This window comes from Podarcis melisellensis (assembly GCF_964234715.1).
Source record: "Podarcis melisellensis genome assembly, chromosome: 17".
Taxonomy (NCBI): Eukaryota; Metazoa; Chordata; class Lepidosauria; order Squamata; family Lacertidae; genus Podarcis; species Podarcis melisellensis.
The window spans coordinates 3987696-4003856 of NC_138534.1; the positions used below are offsets into that span (position 1 = coordinate 3987696).

A 16161-nucleotide genomic window follows, 5' to 3' on the forward strand; every position below is an offset into this window, starting at 1 on the left:
TGTAAGATGTTTTAAAAACTTATTTCTGAATTGTCTTCGGACCATCTTTTTATTTTTATTTTTAGCCTGCCATCCACTTCATGCCCTTCCCAGTATGAAAGCCCCACAAGTAAACAATGTGATACTATTGCCTGGCAAGGGGGGTGGGGAGAGGCAGAGTGTGTGCCATGGAGGGCTGAGCATGTGTCAAAATTCTCAGTGGAATGAGGCTGTTCCCATCTGCTGGCTCTGATGTCAGAATTTTACAAAACTATGCAACAAAGACTTTCTTTCTCTGCTGTTATGTACGTGCAAAACTGCCATCCCACTCCCCCTTTCTCCTACCCTCACAGTGCCTTTTATGCTGGCAGAAGCCAGGTTTATTCAGATGCTGATAATAAAAATATTATAGATCACAAACAGCTGTGCGTGTGGTTCTGGATTCTGGGATGGGATTCTGCATGGCTACTGCCAAGAATGGTAGCAATTGGAATTGGTATTGGGAGAGCCAGCCCTAGCACTGAGGTGGGGGTCCTCAGTGGGGTCCAAGGGGTGGTGGAAGGCATTGTGCCAGAGGATACTTTTGACACAGCCTCCTTTCCTCTAGTATTCATCAACTGCTCTGTCCCAGGCCCCTCTATCACCTTTAAATGTGACTGAAATAAATTTCTCCCTCAACCCTATCCACAGGTCTCTGCACCTTGTCATTTAATTTTTTAAAATTATTTAATTTGAGGGAGGCCCAACTAGAAATTCAAACAGAAACGTTGAATGGGGAAAACCAATGGTAGGGGCTTATTGTGAGTCAAAGGGAGATAAAAGTAATATTTTAGTTACTGAGTTTAAACAACCTTAACTAATAGTGTGATGTTTTAATTACCTTTTTATTTTAATTTTTTAAAAGGACATTGTTTACATGAAATTAATTCAGTACATCACATTGGAAAAGTGCCTGAGTACTGGTCAGCTCAGCCTGGTGATTTTTTTGTGTTCATTAGCTAGGCAGACAGGAGCAGGGTGACTTCTTGATGAGCAAGTTGGTGAAATAATGCAATTTGCATTTAAAACAAAAACACAGAAGAAGTAAGTAGTGACTGTCCTTTTCGTTTAACTTGGAACACTGAAGGTGACCCGACTGGCAATCAGATCTTCCTTCAACCGTGTCAGTGGGGCAATGTCTTCTGCCACACCTGAGGGCAGTGTGCTAGCTCAGGGACTGCATCTCTCCACACTTCTCCCTGGGCCCACTCCCAAGAACCTGCCTCCTGAGGCACCCACCTCACCCTGCCTAATACTATCGCTGGCCAGCCTTGCTCTGGTGAGGGGGGAGTTCTAGGCAGGAGGTAATGGGTGAAGCTGTTTTCAGAGAACTCGTTTTCTACTTGGATGTCCCAAATTTGAGTGAGCATAGAAAAGTGCTTGCTTCACAACTGAAGCTCTGTACAAACAGCCATAAAGAACTGCCTGTCTGGGATTCAATGTGTGCTGTCTGACTTCAGCTTCCATCATCCCTAATCATGGGATGATGCTGGCTGGGTCTGATGGGCTTTGGAGTCCCACAACATCCAGAGGGCGCCATATTGACTGAATTCCAGTCTGAAACCTGCTAGTAGCTGGCTCTGGCACCGGCCGCAAGCCATCTCAACTCACCTACAGTGTTTAGCTATCAAGACTCCCATGGCAATGTCCCTGAACAGATTCACAATCTGGCAACATGGTGCCTTGTACAGTATGTTTACTCAAAAGAATATGCCGTTAAGTTCAATGGGACTTACTCTCAAGGCTCACATTGCAAGTGCAAAGCAGTGTTCAGTCTGATACTGTAAACCACCTAAGAGAAGTGTTGCAGTTTGCTGTTGGAAGACAATATTTGGATGAAATCGCCAGGTAGAGACATCTGTCTGGAAGCCTGTAGAGCCACTGCCAGTTGGCACTCAATCTAGACAGTACAGAGGTAGATGAGCCGGTGGTCTGACGCAGTATAAGGCAACTCCCCTTGTTCCTAAGTAAACTCTGCTGCATTCAAGAGCGCCTCCTTTGCCACCTGCAAGCCTATGCACCCTTACTTAGAGGAAAGCTCCACTGAACTCTGTGGGAATTCCTTCTGAGTCAGCATGCAAAGGACCTGACTGCATTGTTTTCTAAAAATCTTGGAGATATATAGCTCCGGGGAGTTGGATTCTTCAGAGTTGCAATGCCACATCTCTCTGAAAGCTGACTGCAGCTAAATATTGTATGATTACACGTTCTGCAATAAATCATGAGGTTGCGCTGGAATCAGCAAGCAAGCATCTGTTAACAACGCTGAACTTGTTAGTTCCTTCTTCACGTGCCAAAAGCTTAATGTAATGGAAGTGACTGCTGTTCTCATTACACCTTGTCTAAAGAGTGTATTAATAAATACATTTGGTAGACATTTAATCGTATGCTAATCTGATAGTTCAGTCATTGCTGATTGAAGTTTGGAAGGGATTTTGTTCAGGTTTCTCCCTTTCTAATGCTTCCTTCTGAAGTTTCAGAGAAAGACTCCCAACAGCAGAAAGTTCACAAGAGGCTGAACATAGACAAGTGCTGATGTTCTAATCTATACATTTATATTAAATATACATGAGACCCAAATCAATGTAATAAATGATTTATTTATTTTTATGTTATTAGTACACAGTTTATTTATCACTGTGCTTACATCACTGTTGGGACGCGGGTGGCGCTGTGGGTTAAACCACAGAGCCTAGGGCTTGCCGATCAGAAGGTTGGCGGTTCGAATCCCCGCAACGGGGTGAGCTCCCATTGCTCGGTCCCTGCTCCTGCCAACCTAGCAGCTCGGAAGCACGTCAAAGTGCAAGTAGATAAATAGGTACCGCTCCAGCAGGAAGGTAAACGGTGTTTCCGTGTGCTGCTCTGGTTCGCCAGAAGCGGCTCAGTCATGCTGGCCACATGACCCAGAAGCTGTATGCCAGCTCCCTCGGCCAATAAAGCGAGATGAGTGCCGCGACCCCAGAGTCGGCCACGACTGGACCTAATGGTCAGGGGTCCCTTTACCTTTACATCACTGTAAATCAGAAATCTGTTGGGCATAGTCCTATACTAAATATGTGCTGAATGCGGAGCTGTATAGGATATAGCAGAAGCTGGCATAGGCCAACAAGAGAGATTCACAAGCACATCTGCTCAGATACACCAACTGAACACACCTCTAGAGGAACAGCCAAGGCGAGGCAGAGACATGAGCAACACAAGGAAGCAGCACTTTCTTCAGATCCTATGCTCCCCCAGATTATCTCTATCAATAGCACAACTTTATAATGACAACAGAACTGGTGCAAAGCATTTCCCTCCCACTGAACTCGTCCCTCCTGGCCTCCCTGCCTATGTCATAAAAGTACAGTAGGGATGGCAAATCTTATCAGCCCCAGCTGGTAAGGAGGGTGGAAGATGTATTCCAGCAACACCTGGAGGACCACTGCTTTCCTATCCCTGAAGGCTTAGCCAATCACAGCACACCAGCATCTATGTGTAAGTGCCATAACTTGGATGATATGGTGTGAAACATGGTTCTCTCTCTCTGGCTGGATGTTGTGCACACTTAGAGCACACAAGGGAGAACTCTGGCAATGGAAACTATGGAACAAAGGCACTTTGCAGGAAAGGGGGAGACTGTTACACAAGGTAGCCAATCTCCTTCCAGAACACTTTGGGTACATGCTAACATGTCCCTTCCTAGAACCCAAACAGGTAGCTCACCTGGGGATTCTAGACTAGGGGTAGGTGAATATATCAATCTCAGCTTCTCTCGGCTTCTCATTTCTCCAGGCTTAAATTAAGTTCTCCACACTTCCACATCAGTTTACATGAAAATTCATCAGCGTTTTAACCAAAATTTCTCTTAATATGCTCATTTTTGTCACAATTTCGCCTAATATACACTTTTCAACAAAGCAGTTTACCCTCAAATAATGCTTTTTTGAATTCACTAATACAATGTGATTTTATGCACACTTAACCTCGATATATGCATTTTTATTACATATTACTTGGCTGGAGAACTGCATTGCAAAATTCAGAGAAGGATGGATTTTGACAGGTGGTTGTGTTTAGGTTTGCATCTTATTTCAGAATATGTGAATTACATAGGTTTGCCTTTAAAGGCAAACTGAAGTGCATTCCTTACCTGTCCCTGCTCTAGACACAAACGCACAAGGGCAGAGCACTCCACCCAAGGAAGTAAGGGAAGTGGGAGTCATCCTGCGAAGCACAACTGCCTCCCCCTCCTTGCAATATGTGATGACTGCGTCTCTCGCTGAAACATTCTCTGCCACTCACAGCAGTGAAGAGAGGTGTCTCCCATACAGAGAAAACACTTGCCCCCACATACTGCAAGCTCTATTTTATCAGCAAAAGCTAAGCACTGCACTCAAACAACTGCTGGCCAGACACTCAGGAGGACTTTTGCCTTGCAGGATCACAGGCCAGACACATGCAACAGAACAGCTGCCCTTGCACTCTTAGTAGTGCCCGGCCTCCCTGGGTGGGAAGTAGAGTCCCAGTTGCAAAAGTCGCTCCTTGAACCCTTCTCTCAAGGAGGGCTGGTGTTCTTTCTGCAGACCTCCTGCCGCAGAAGCTATGTGAGTGTGGTGCTGTGTGCTTGCTCATTCCTCCCTTTGCGTGAAGTGCGAAGTGCTTCGCTATGGTTTCCTAATGCCCCCCACCCCAGCCCCAAAGCTCGGCTTCAAAATTTGTTCTAAACCAGCCTTTCTCAACCTGTGGGTCCCCAGATGTTGTTGAACTACAACTCCCATCACCCCTAGCTAGCAAGGCCAGAATCAGATGATGGGAGTTGCATGGCGAGGTCCCGCCCCCCCCCAGTGGAAATAATGACACATGACACAATTATTAAGGTTAATGGACTAAATAATGCCACAACTTTATTGGTTACAGGTGATGAGCGGTATTGGCTTAGGCATTGGTCCTAACCGAATATATCCGACTTCAGCCCGTCCGCTTGAAGTCCAGGAAGGGTTAGCCACCATTGGGTGAGTCCTGCTGATGCACATCAACTAGGAACTCCCCCAGGGTCACCGATAGGGGCGTGCCTTAGGCCCTCACCTCCCTAGGCTTCGGACAGGGCCACGCCCCCGGAATCCTTTATTGGACTACCCTTCAATATGCAGGGCAGGTGATGGAACTACCTCCCCTCTTTCATCTACAGAATAATACCAATGCCTAACCGCCACTCAAGTTGTAGTCCAACAACATCTGGGGACCCACAGGTTGAGAACCGCTGTGACTAAACCAAAAGCAGGGAATCTGTATCAGCCCACAAGCTGTATTCCGTTTGGAGCAAACTTCCATGCCAGAGGTGGGCAGGGGCCGGGGCAAAAATGGGTGGGGCAGCAAATGTAAATATTATTGTTGTACAGTCGGCCAGTTTCTATGTACACCCGTCCATCCAGACCAGCGAGAGCATTACCAGAATTAAATGACACTTCCTAGCTGGGCAAAAATAGCTGGTGCTAAGTAGGGCTGGTGGGATGTGTGGCTCAGGAATGTTCTGAGAGCCAGAGAGGCTTGGAGGGCCACATTTGGGCCCCAGGCTGAAGTTCCCCACCATGCCCTAGACCACCCCCACCACCAGTTTTCTTTCTTTTGAATTCTGATTAGGGTGGTTGTGTGTCTTACATTAGAGAGGGCAGTCCTTTGTTTAAAAGCGACCTCCCCTCAAAGGTTTGTCTGTGTGCTGGTCCCGGGGGGAAGGTTACCGTTGGCGTAGTCAAAGTCCGGTCCTGGGTCACTAGCCTGGAAACAGTTCACAAGGAGCGGGGGGAGGTCCGAAGCAGGAAGCTGGGCGGGGACAGGAACACTGGAGGGTCAGGTCTGGGTCCAGGCAGGAGCAGGAGCAGGTACTCAACGACGTTGCTCCCACAACCTGGGACCGGGCTGACTGGCCTTTATCTTCTCTGAGGCCAGGGGCGGTCCCGGCCCCCAGGAGACCCGCCTCTCTTGGCCTTAAGGTGAGCACTCCTCCTGGGAGAAACCAGTTCTCTCCACCTCTCTGCCCTAAGCCTCTGCAGTTCAGGAGAGGCTGGGGGGTTACTGGACTCAGGGGGAGACTCCCCTTCCTCCTTTTGCTGGTCCTGGGAATGGATAGGACAAGCCCAGAGTTCAGCAGCATGTGCCAGAAGACTTGCCCAGCACTAGCAGGAAGCAACACGCAAAGATCTTGCTTAAGAATTCCCTGGTCAGCAACATAGCAGGTAAACAAGGCTGCTACCTCAGTGCCAACTTGTCTGCTGGATTCCCCCCCGATCCCATCATCCATAATTAGTATGCACATAAACTGCTTTGTTTTACATTTATATATTTATGCATTGTGTTTTGATAGCTATAATGCATGTACATATCTTCATGCAATAAGCATTAATTCCCATTGACCTTGCTGATTTTTCCTGTTGCTTCATTTCTGATTACATTGCAGATCCACCGTTACCTGAAAATCCAGAAGGCTTCTTCCTAACCTTCTTCCCCAGGATGAGCGAGAACATGCTGGTATTTGCTTGTTTTAAGTGCAATTCGTCAGGACCCTGTCCTTGATCTGGTCTAGGACATTCATAGATTCCATGGCTTGCAGTTGCATTGACACACAATTGATCTGTTTGTTTGTTTGTTTGTTTGTTTATGAAAAACAAGTGAGCATGGGGTAAATGGTGTCTCCACCTAATCCATAAACTAGTTCAGTTGGAGTGCTTGGATGTTGCCCAAACTGTTTCATAACCAAGTGCTCTAGCCTCATTGATTTGAAAATCTCGGTCATTGTCTCATATGAATAGTCACATTCAGGGCTTAATCATTTATACTCAACAGGGCATGTTTTAAATTGTTAAAAGATTGCGGCCTTAAAACTAACATCAGTCATAAACATGGACAACTGTTTGTCAAATAACACTACAGTCCACCAGGAGGTTCTCCTGTGTAAGAATCAAGGGCCTAAACCCACCAATGGGTTTGCTTGAGCTTGTTTGGTAGTCTGAGTCGGGTTTAGGCTGAGAAAGGGAAACCTGTGGTACTCCAGATGTTGTAATGGAACTCCACTTGCCATTAGCCCCAGCCTATAGTCAGGGATGATGGGAGCTCTGGTTCAATAACACCTGGAGAGCAACTATGGATTTAGGTCAATAGTTTAGGCCTGTTCATGCAGCAGGTTTCCCACTTGTGTAACAGAACTCCTTCCTCCTCCGTAGCACCTCTCACACCCTCCAAATCTGCTCCAGAGGGTCAGTGGATACTCTGGTGCAGATTTTGGGGAGCACACAGGAGAAGAGTAGAAAGGGAAGTCCCCACAGCACAAGTAGTCAAGAGCGGCCAAGCCTGTTTCGCTCCCTAAGGTGAGATGGAATTGTGCCACCACTCCATTGCTGAAACCTCATTTATCGGGTTGCACAGCTACGACTTCTGGGGTCTGGTGAGATATTACATGAGGTCCCATCAGTTATTGCCAGAACCTGGAAGCCACAGGTGCATCTCTAGCAGCAGTGATGGTGGGCAGCGGGGAGGGCACCAACCCACCCACCGACCACGGGAGAAGCAGTGGCAGCAGCAAGATCTCACTGGAAGCCTCCATCGGCACATGGGGTGCCGTCCCTTGGGATTCTGCCACCTGAGGCAACTGCCTCAGTCTGCCTCATGGGTGGGCCGGTCCTGCGAGTAGTACAATAACACCCATGAGAGGATATTCCCAAGATGCATCTGCGCCATTATAAAAGCTGATCAAAGGTCTTTATGTTATAACAGTGCGTAAAACACTGCTGTGCACACTAATCAAGCACTATGCTTGGCTCGTTCTCAGTGTTGTCCTCCTCACCAGACTAGACTAGACTTGTTAGAAGTGCATTAAGCACTGGATGGTATGTTGAGAGTGGCTTCTAGTCAGTCACATGGCTGTTTTCAAATCCAACCCAAGTAGAAGTGGCCAATGACAGAAATGCAGAGGGGTTCTAACCTGTGTGAGGGATCTGACGTTTGACCCAGCAGTGTCAACTATTATTTTTGTTTTATTTATCAAATAAATAAAATTGTTTGTGCTTTCCTCAGGCTGAGTCAGCAGGAAAATGTCCACAAGGCTCTTGTCCAAGTATTTGCCAATCCCAATAGATCAGTTTTTCTCTAGGCTTGATAAGGATGTGGTGATGTGTGCATTCCTCTTCTCCAGTGGTCCTTTCTCTGGTGTCTGGAGATTAGTTTAATGCTTGAAAACAACATTTCAGGCATTTTTTTACTAAGCACAGTCCAGTGAAGCGAACAGTAAATTCTAAAGCAGGGAGGGACTTCACCTTCTCAGTCAATCCAATTTTCAACCTTTTCTTACTATTTCACTATCTCTGTGCTTTGTAGCCAGGTTGCTTAATCCTTATCGAGGGTGTCTGCATGTGGCAAGGGATGAAAAAGTAGTTGCTGCAGATCAAGCACAATCAGCTGGATGATTCTGATGACATGGGCCCTTTTGCTTTCACATGGCTGTCCAACTCTGTGTGTGTGTCCAGGTCTGATTATCAAGCAACACACAATTTCATTGTGGGAAATTCCACATTCAGAATTCTTTCTGCAACTGTTTTAAAGTTATAACCAGTCAGGTGATCTTCTGCATCACATGTGGCTCACCCCCAGCCTATCACTGAAAGCAGGGAACTTTCTTTAACAGATACAGGGGAGTTTCCATAATTTAGGTGCTGAGTACAGCATATTGGATAGATGTCAGTAAAGCTGACACATAGGCAAAATAGCTAGTAAACGTTTTCTGTTGTGGGTAAAATGCTGATATTGTCTCAATTCCTCTTTTTTGTGTGAGAAACACCACTTTTTGTTTTGAACCTTGCTGTCCCTGCTCCTTCTGATCAGAGGAGGTAGGACTTGTTATCAAACCCTATGCTTAGTGCTGACCACGTGTCTTCATTTTTCAAAAATCAGCGATGGGGCTGGGGCACTCGATCTGCCCTGTGACCCCACAACACAGGGGATTAACCTTCCTTTACCCTGCACTGAAAATTAATCCCTCCACCCGGTGTATCTCTTGCTTGCCCCAAGTTTTAAAAATGAAGTGATTGCTAGGGAACCAAAGGTATGCCTGGTGTAGATATATCTTAATTTACCATATCACTGAAATAAGGTGTCAGGACAGAATTCTGAACTGCAGTACTGCCTCAAATGCATTTCTTTGGTTCAGACATGAAGATGGGTGTTCTTGGCGATATGATGGGAGCATGTGGCTGCCTTTGCACATTGCCAACCCCATCCCGTGTCAAGATGCCACTATTTAAGCACTCACCTCCCTGTCCACCGCAATCTCCATCCCGTCCAAATCACTAGCTGGGGGCAACCCTCTCTTAGGATCCTGCCTTTGGCACTGGGGCAGTCTGTCCCATTTCACCGCCTGAGGCAAAGCAGGAAGGTGCCATGTGACACCCCACACTTGTGGCCGCTATCACCAAAGCCTTGCTTCTCAGAGTTGTGCAGTCGCAGAGTCTGGAGAAAACCCCACAAGATCTCCCAGGGGCCTTCATGCAATTTTGTGGGGCTCTCACAGCAGGGGTGCCAACGTGAATAAAATATTGGAGGGGCCCTGTAGAAAGATATGTAGCACAACCAAGAGTAAAAAGGAACCCATGGCGGGAGGTGTGGGGAAGCCAAATCATGTAGAAGAATAATGAAGAATATTGTGAAATGGATGTACCAATTTACTGCAAAAGCATAAATTAAATGAACAAATTAAAAACTAGAGGGGCCCAGATAAGTCCTGTCTGGCATAACTGATCACATGAGTGGTGCACACACAGTGGCGTAGCATGGGTTGTCAGCACCCGGGGCAAGGCAAGTAATTTGCACCCCCTAACCCATGGATTTGCGCCCCCTAACCCTAACCCCCAGATGTTGCGCCCGGTGCGGCTGGCCCCCCCTGCACCCCCACGCAACGCCACTGTGCACACACACTCTTTGAGTGGCAATGCCCATCAACTGTGGAGGGCCCGGTCCCCTAAATGTTTTATTGGGGGCCCAAAGACCCTTCAGCCCCTAGGAGTTGGCTCCTATGTCTTGTAGGACTCTTTAGCATAGCTGTCAACGTTTCCCTTTTGTAAAGGGAAATTCCCTTATTCCGATTAGGATTCCTCGCAAGAAAAGGGACAAGTTGACAGCTATGCTCTTAAGAGGGACCTCGCAGGAACCCAGAAACCTCTTCTCTGGGGGCAGCAAAGTGGGAGCCGCCCCTTGGCTTCTGCCGCCCGCCACGTGGGCAACGGGCCCCGCTTGGCCCTCTCTCTCCGCTTTCTGGCAGGCTCGCTTGCTCGCCAGAGCCACTCCTGCGCGCGGGGAAGGGAGGAAGGGAGGAAGGAGGCGCGCCCGGCTTCTCCAGCGCGGCTGCCTCGGGGCGGCAGGGGGCGCCTGCGGGCCTCGGCGCTGGCCCGCCGCGGGGCTTTGGGAAGGGGCGGGAGGGCAGGCTGGGCGCAGGGAGCCGCTCCGGAGTTGGCAGCGGTGCATTGTGGGGAGTGGCCGCCGCCGGGAGCGGCTCTGGGTGGCAGCGGCGACCGCCTGCCTGCAAGTTCTTCTCGGCGCGGGCTGGCCAGGTAAGGCGCACGGGCGGCGCGCTCGCCAGGGTCTCTCCGCCGGGCTCCGGGGCTGCGCGACGCCCCTTTCCCTGCTCCCTCGGGGTCGCCGGCCAGTTGCGGCTCCTTGCCTGCCGCGGAGCACCACCGGCTGCCCCGACGCCCCTCTCCGGGCGCCCTTCTCCTGCTTCCCGTCCCCCCTCCGGGATGCCGCCCCGGGCGGAGACCCTCCTCCTCCCCCTTCTGCCTCCTGGGCGACCCCCGCGGGCGACCTCTCCCTTTCCCCCCGCACTTTCCCATTCCTCCCCCTTCGGGGTCCCGATCCCCGCCCCTTCTGCGAGCGGAGGCGCTGCTGGGAAGAGGGAAGCGGCGGCTGGGAGTTGCCGGGGGGTTGGGGGCGGCTGGGTGGGCTGCAAAGCCCCTTGCGCAAGCCGGCTGCTTTGTGTGCCTGCCTTGCCCGCCTCCCTGCCCGCCCGCCAATGGTTCTTCTGCCCGAATTGTCGCGCTGGGAGATTCCCAGGCCGGGCGGCGAAACAGGTGCTTTTGGCCGGGACTCTTTGGGAAGTCGGGAGTTGGCGGCGGGTCTGGGCGCGCCGCGTGAAGCCGCGCCAGGAGTGGGATCGGGGGTGAGGCCATGTGGGGCTTGCATGGGGCAGCAGCCCGGAGGTGGGGAGCCGCTCGCCTTTCGGAGAACCAGCTTGGGTTCAGCGTGGCGCGTCTTTGGCGGAGATGTGCAATCGGAAAGGCGGCTTGTTTTCCGTGCCTGGGTGCATTTCCATAGTTTGTTTCTGCTTGCATCACACCTTCTCCGGTAGCTTCAAAGAGGTGACAGGTGGGAAGGGCATCGTTTGCCTCTCCCTAAATGCCAGAGTTAGTAGGGGCTGTTTCTGCGTCCCTGCGAGCACGCCCCATTCATTTGCAGAGAGGCTGCTCGATTTGTGCCAGAGCTCAGCTCTGACCTCTTTTCAGTGCCAGAATATTTAAAGTAAAAGAAGATTGCCAGGCCCTGAGAAGGTGCAGAGTGCGTTTTCCATACACTGGGCAACAGCAGAGACGCCGCACACATTGGGAATTAGGAGGAAGGGCTGTCAGATCAGAGATTGGTGTTTCCAGGCAGACTTGCGTTTTGTCACCATGTTGCATGTTGTATTTTTAATAGGCAACAAGCACTGCTCCTTTTTCACATGTCCACATCACAGATAGATATGATGGATTTTCTTTCAGTTTCCCCCATTTAAAAGTTCTGCAGCTGAGCTGGCCAAGAGTAGGGTCACTTAACACCATGATTTCAGGATAGATTAAGAAAGAATGATTGCAGCTTGGAAGGTGACGTCCAGTCTGAGATGAGTTGGTCTGCCTTGGGGATGGGCAGTAGCTCAGTGGCAGACCCTGTCGAAGGTCCCAGATTCAATTCTCATCATCTCCAGGTAGGGCTGCAAAAGACTCCTCTCAGGAACTGAGCAAAGCTGCTCCCCATCAGGGGGACCAGAGACTGGAAACCAGACCATTGGCTGTGCTGACTGGGGCTGATGGGAAATGGAGTCCCACAAGACCTGGAGGGCCACAGCTGCAGTGTAGGCAGTACTGAGCTTGATGGACCAATGGTCTGACTTGGGATACGGCAGCTGAGCTTCGGTGGTGGTGGTGGGGCTAAGTGTTCTCATTTTGCACAAAGAGGCAATACTGTTGCATGGTTTGCAAGTACAGTAAAGTACAATTAAACTAGTTGGAATGATGCCTTCACCCCAAAATAAATGGGTCCCCCAGCCTCCTTGCACCTTAACGTGATCCCACTTGTGCTGAAAGCGGATTTCTCTTTGAACCCACTAAATTCCTTTTTATTAAATTAAGCAGAAATTATAACTTAAAATACTAATAATTATACATAGCAAGGAAAGGCACGCAAACAATATGTATCTATGTATAATTATTAGTATTTTAAGTTATAATTTCTGAGTGTGTTTGCCCCCAACTCCACCTCACGCCTCAAAAACCTAAAACGTAGAATGCTCCTAAGGATATATAACAAGGAAAGGCAAGTGGTAGGCTAGCTATCAGCAAACTGGGGGAAAGGACCACGCCCCCCACCATTTGCTGAATTTATGGAGCAGGCTTGCTAGCAGTCCCACGCTGACTTGTTTTCTCCCCTCACACAGAGGTGGGATTCTCTCTCCTCCCTGTGATTTGAAGCTAGGACAGCCAAATGGATATGTTAAATGCGAAACTCCCTTTTTTTCTGATGCTGGGGTTACAAAGGAGTGAGGGGAGGAATGCTTAAAGAAACCAGATGTGAAGGTGTTAGTCTTCAGGGGAAGGCTTGCAGGGCAAGCTGCCTCGTGTAGGTGAGGGTGGGAGTCTGTCTCTCTCCTGCCTCCCCCCTTTGCTGTCGACTGCAGGGCAAGTCCCAGCAGGCCTGACTGCTGCCAGTCACACAGTTATTAAACTCACAATGGGTGTTTGTTGGTTTGTCTCATCTTTCTAAAGTGGAGTGTATTTATCGGGGTGAGGCAGAAGGGGGGGGGGAGAGACCACCTTCCTCCCCAGAGACTTCAGCCAGTGCATGGTTAAGCAGTGGCCAGTGGGTTGGGTTGGGGAGAGGACTGGATTTGCCAAGAACTCAGAATCACATGATTCTAATCCTGTCGTTGTCTGACTCTTCCCCCTCCTCCCCTCACGCAGCAGGGGGTGGGGGAAGGATTAGTGCCTGTCTTCCTTTAATGGGACGGTTTACCATAGACTGGCAAATAGTGCTTAATGTTTGCCTGGATTATATAACAAACATAGTGATTATCCTCCCCTTGTTTTCCTCCTCCTATATACATACTTGGGAATGTGGGGGCACTGGGATGGCTGTGGTCAAGTCTGGGATCCCCTCCTGGACCCCAGCTCAGATCTTGGACCCAGTTACGGCCCCTCTCTCCCCACCCACCCTAGCAGCCAGGGTGTGTGGGTGTGTAGATGCTTCTCGGTCCTCACCCATACCTGCCACACATGCTGACACTTGCTGCACAGGCTCTTCGGCTGTGCTTGTTTTTAGATCCTTTTCTCCAGCGGAGGGGGGCTGCTGTGGTTCTCAGCCCCACTTGCTGCTGCTGCTGCTGCTGCGTGAGGGATTACTGAGGCCGCCCACGGTTTGCTCTTGCGGGCACCAGCACCAGCAATGCGTGTTGCCCAGCCTAGGAACCTGTGCGAAAGGCAGCAGTGCCAGGCACTGCCCAGGAGGAAGAAGAACCTGCTTTCCTGCTGGAACAGGTGTGCGCAGGGAGCCTGAGGCTGCGTAAGGAAGAAATCCACAGGGGACGGTACCTACGATGGCCCTGGGCAGGGTGATGGTCGATTGTGAGTGGTGTGCTTGTGTGTGTGAAGGTGCCTGTTGCTGGAAAATAGATATGCTGAGGTCCATCTGAGGGGACATGATGTGCTGCCGTGCTGGGTAGGGCAATGCTAGTGAGGAGGGTGTGCATCTGAAGCCTCAAGTGTTGAGGAAGCGAAGAGAGGTTCATGCCGAGGTCCCAGCCCCCCCTCTTGGCTGTGGTCCCTTCACGTCTGCCCCACATTTTCTCCTCTTGTCTTTTTTCCCCTTCACGCTCTGACTTGCTTTGACGCCCTCTTTCAGCCTTCCGCGCGCTTTGCTGCCCCAGAGCTTGTTACCCTGGGAGGCACTCAAAAGCCCCATTGATTTCCTCCCACGCCACTGTCTGTGTCCGTAGGAGTCTTACCCGCCATGCCTGCGCATAAGTGTGTGGCTGGTTATACACCATGCATTTAAAGCACACACTGCCCCCAGATAATCCTGGGAACTGTAGTTTGTTAAGGATACTAGGAATTGTAGTTCTGAGATGGGCAAGTTACACCTCCCAGAATTGCTCAGGCAGGATGTGCTTTAAATGCACGGTGTGCATGCAGGTGGGGGGGTGTTGGCACAGAGAGAGAGATGCCAGGTTATTGTACCTGCAATTTCCCCCTCCTTTCCCCACTTTTCTGGTGGGCTTTGGCACTTGTAGGGTTAAACAGGCTGGTTCTGAACTCCCTGCGCCAGAGTCTCTTATTATTCCCTGGACTGTTATCAGGGGTGGCACTGTTCCTGCCCCCCTACCCCGAGCCAGACAAAGGGGGCATTCAGCAGCCCCTGGACTGGCATGGCTCTCCCCACGCCTGCTTCCCGCTGTGGGGGCGGCTGCGCTGGGCGCTCGCCAGGGAACTGCAGCTTCTTGCTGACCCCGACACCTTCTCAGCCGAGGCCTCTGCTGACTCCAGGGCGCCACAGGAGGTGGCATTGTGGGGAGTGGCAAAAGCACCGAGGGTGGGGCTGGCCGGAGCCCAGAGCAAGAGTGTGCTGTGTTGCCCCAAACCAAACTTTGCAGGGGAACAGAATAACCAGGACCCATTGCGACAGGGCCTAGGTACCTGGGGAAGGCCTAGTGGAAGCAACACACTCCTGACACCTTGGCTGTTTGTACTTTGTGTACACTTTCTCTCTCTCTCTCTTCTTCCCTGTCCTTCCCCTTCTGCTGCTTCTCCCCACCCACCCCCTGCTGGCCGTAACCTTAATCTTGCACCCACTCCCTTGTGGGGAATGTCCTGCCCCTCCCCGCTAAGGCCAAATGTCCCCGATTCTGCAGCTCCAGCTGGAGCCGGCAAAGGGGGATCGATGATTCCATGAGGCTCTAATGGAATTGCTATTATGCTATAGCGTGGGGTGGGCACAATAATTGCTTGGGAAAGCCAGGGGAGGGGTGCTGCTTTGAGAGATTGAGGCTGAAATGGCATGAAATGGGCTGGACCTGAGTGAGCTGGATTCTAAGCTCATAGCACCAAAGCTACACATTAAGGCTTCTGCCAGGTGCCTCATGGTGGCAGCTGCCTCCATGAGGAGAATGGGAGACAGGCAAAGTCCGGATCTGTGGGACTCAATCCCCCTTGAGAAGTTTTGCACCAGCTCTGCTGACATGAACAGCTTTGGTCAGTCTTGTGTGCAGGAGACCTTCCCAGTTGATTAGGCCCCCAAGTTAATTAGGGGGTGTTAACTGACTTCTTCTTCCACCTCCTTCCTCAGGCATTAGGAAGCCCTGTAGCGAAATGATCAGAAAGGTTTGGGAATCAGTTTTGGAAATGGGTCTATCAGACAATATTCCTTGACTGGTTTTGCCTTTCTTAAGCTTTTCGTTTAAATGGTTTGGGTCAGCCTTGTACTGCTTTATGACCTGTCCCCACCCCAAAATTAAAAAGGGCCCCCTCAGGTCCCAGCAAACCAGGCACAGCCATCCCCCTCTCCCTGCCCCTTCCAGTTAATCAATAACTTCATGCAAAGAAATCACAAGGGATTCCTCTGTTCCCCACGCAAGGGCCAGACACAAGCCCGACCTGTCCGTCTCTTGCAATCTCAGGACCCCCCCCCCCAGCCTGCAATAGCTGCCTTCTCCTGTCTCTGGCAATGCCCTTCATTTTGCACCCACAGCCCCTCTCCCCTCCGCCCTGTTTCATTCTCTCTGGGGTGCGAGTGCTATGTGTATAAGTTGTGAGAGCTCTGTTTCTATGGGATAATGGGCCCCTTTAGCCCCCGTGTGGCTCTGTGATGGCACAGCCGAGA

At 50.4% G+C, this 16161-nt stretch overlaps 1 protein-coding gene across 1 annotated transcript in view; it reads left to right on the forward strand.

Moving 5' to 3' along the window:
- Positions 1-10474: 10474 nt before the first annotated feature.
- PLXNB3 (plexin B3) overlaps positions 10475-16161 on the forward strand; it is a 58761-nt gene continuing 53074 nt past the window's right edge. The window contains exon 1 of the mRNA XM_081893665.1: positions 10475-10592. The gene's annotated coding sequence lies outside the window, so the exon portion shown is untranslated. The remainder of the gene's footprint in view (positions 10593-16161) is intronic.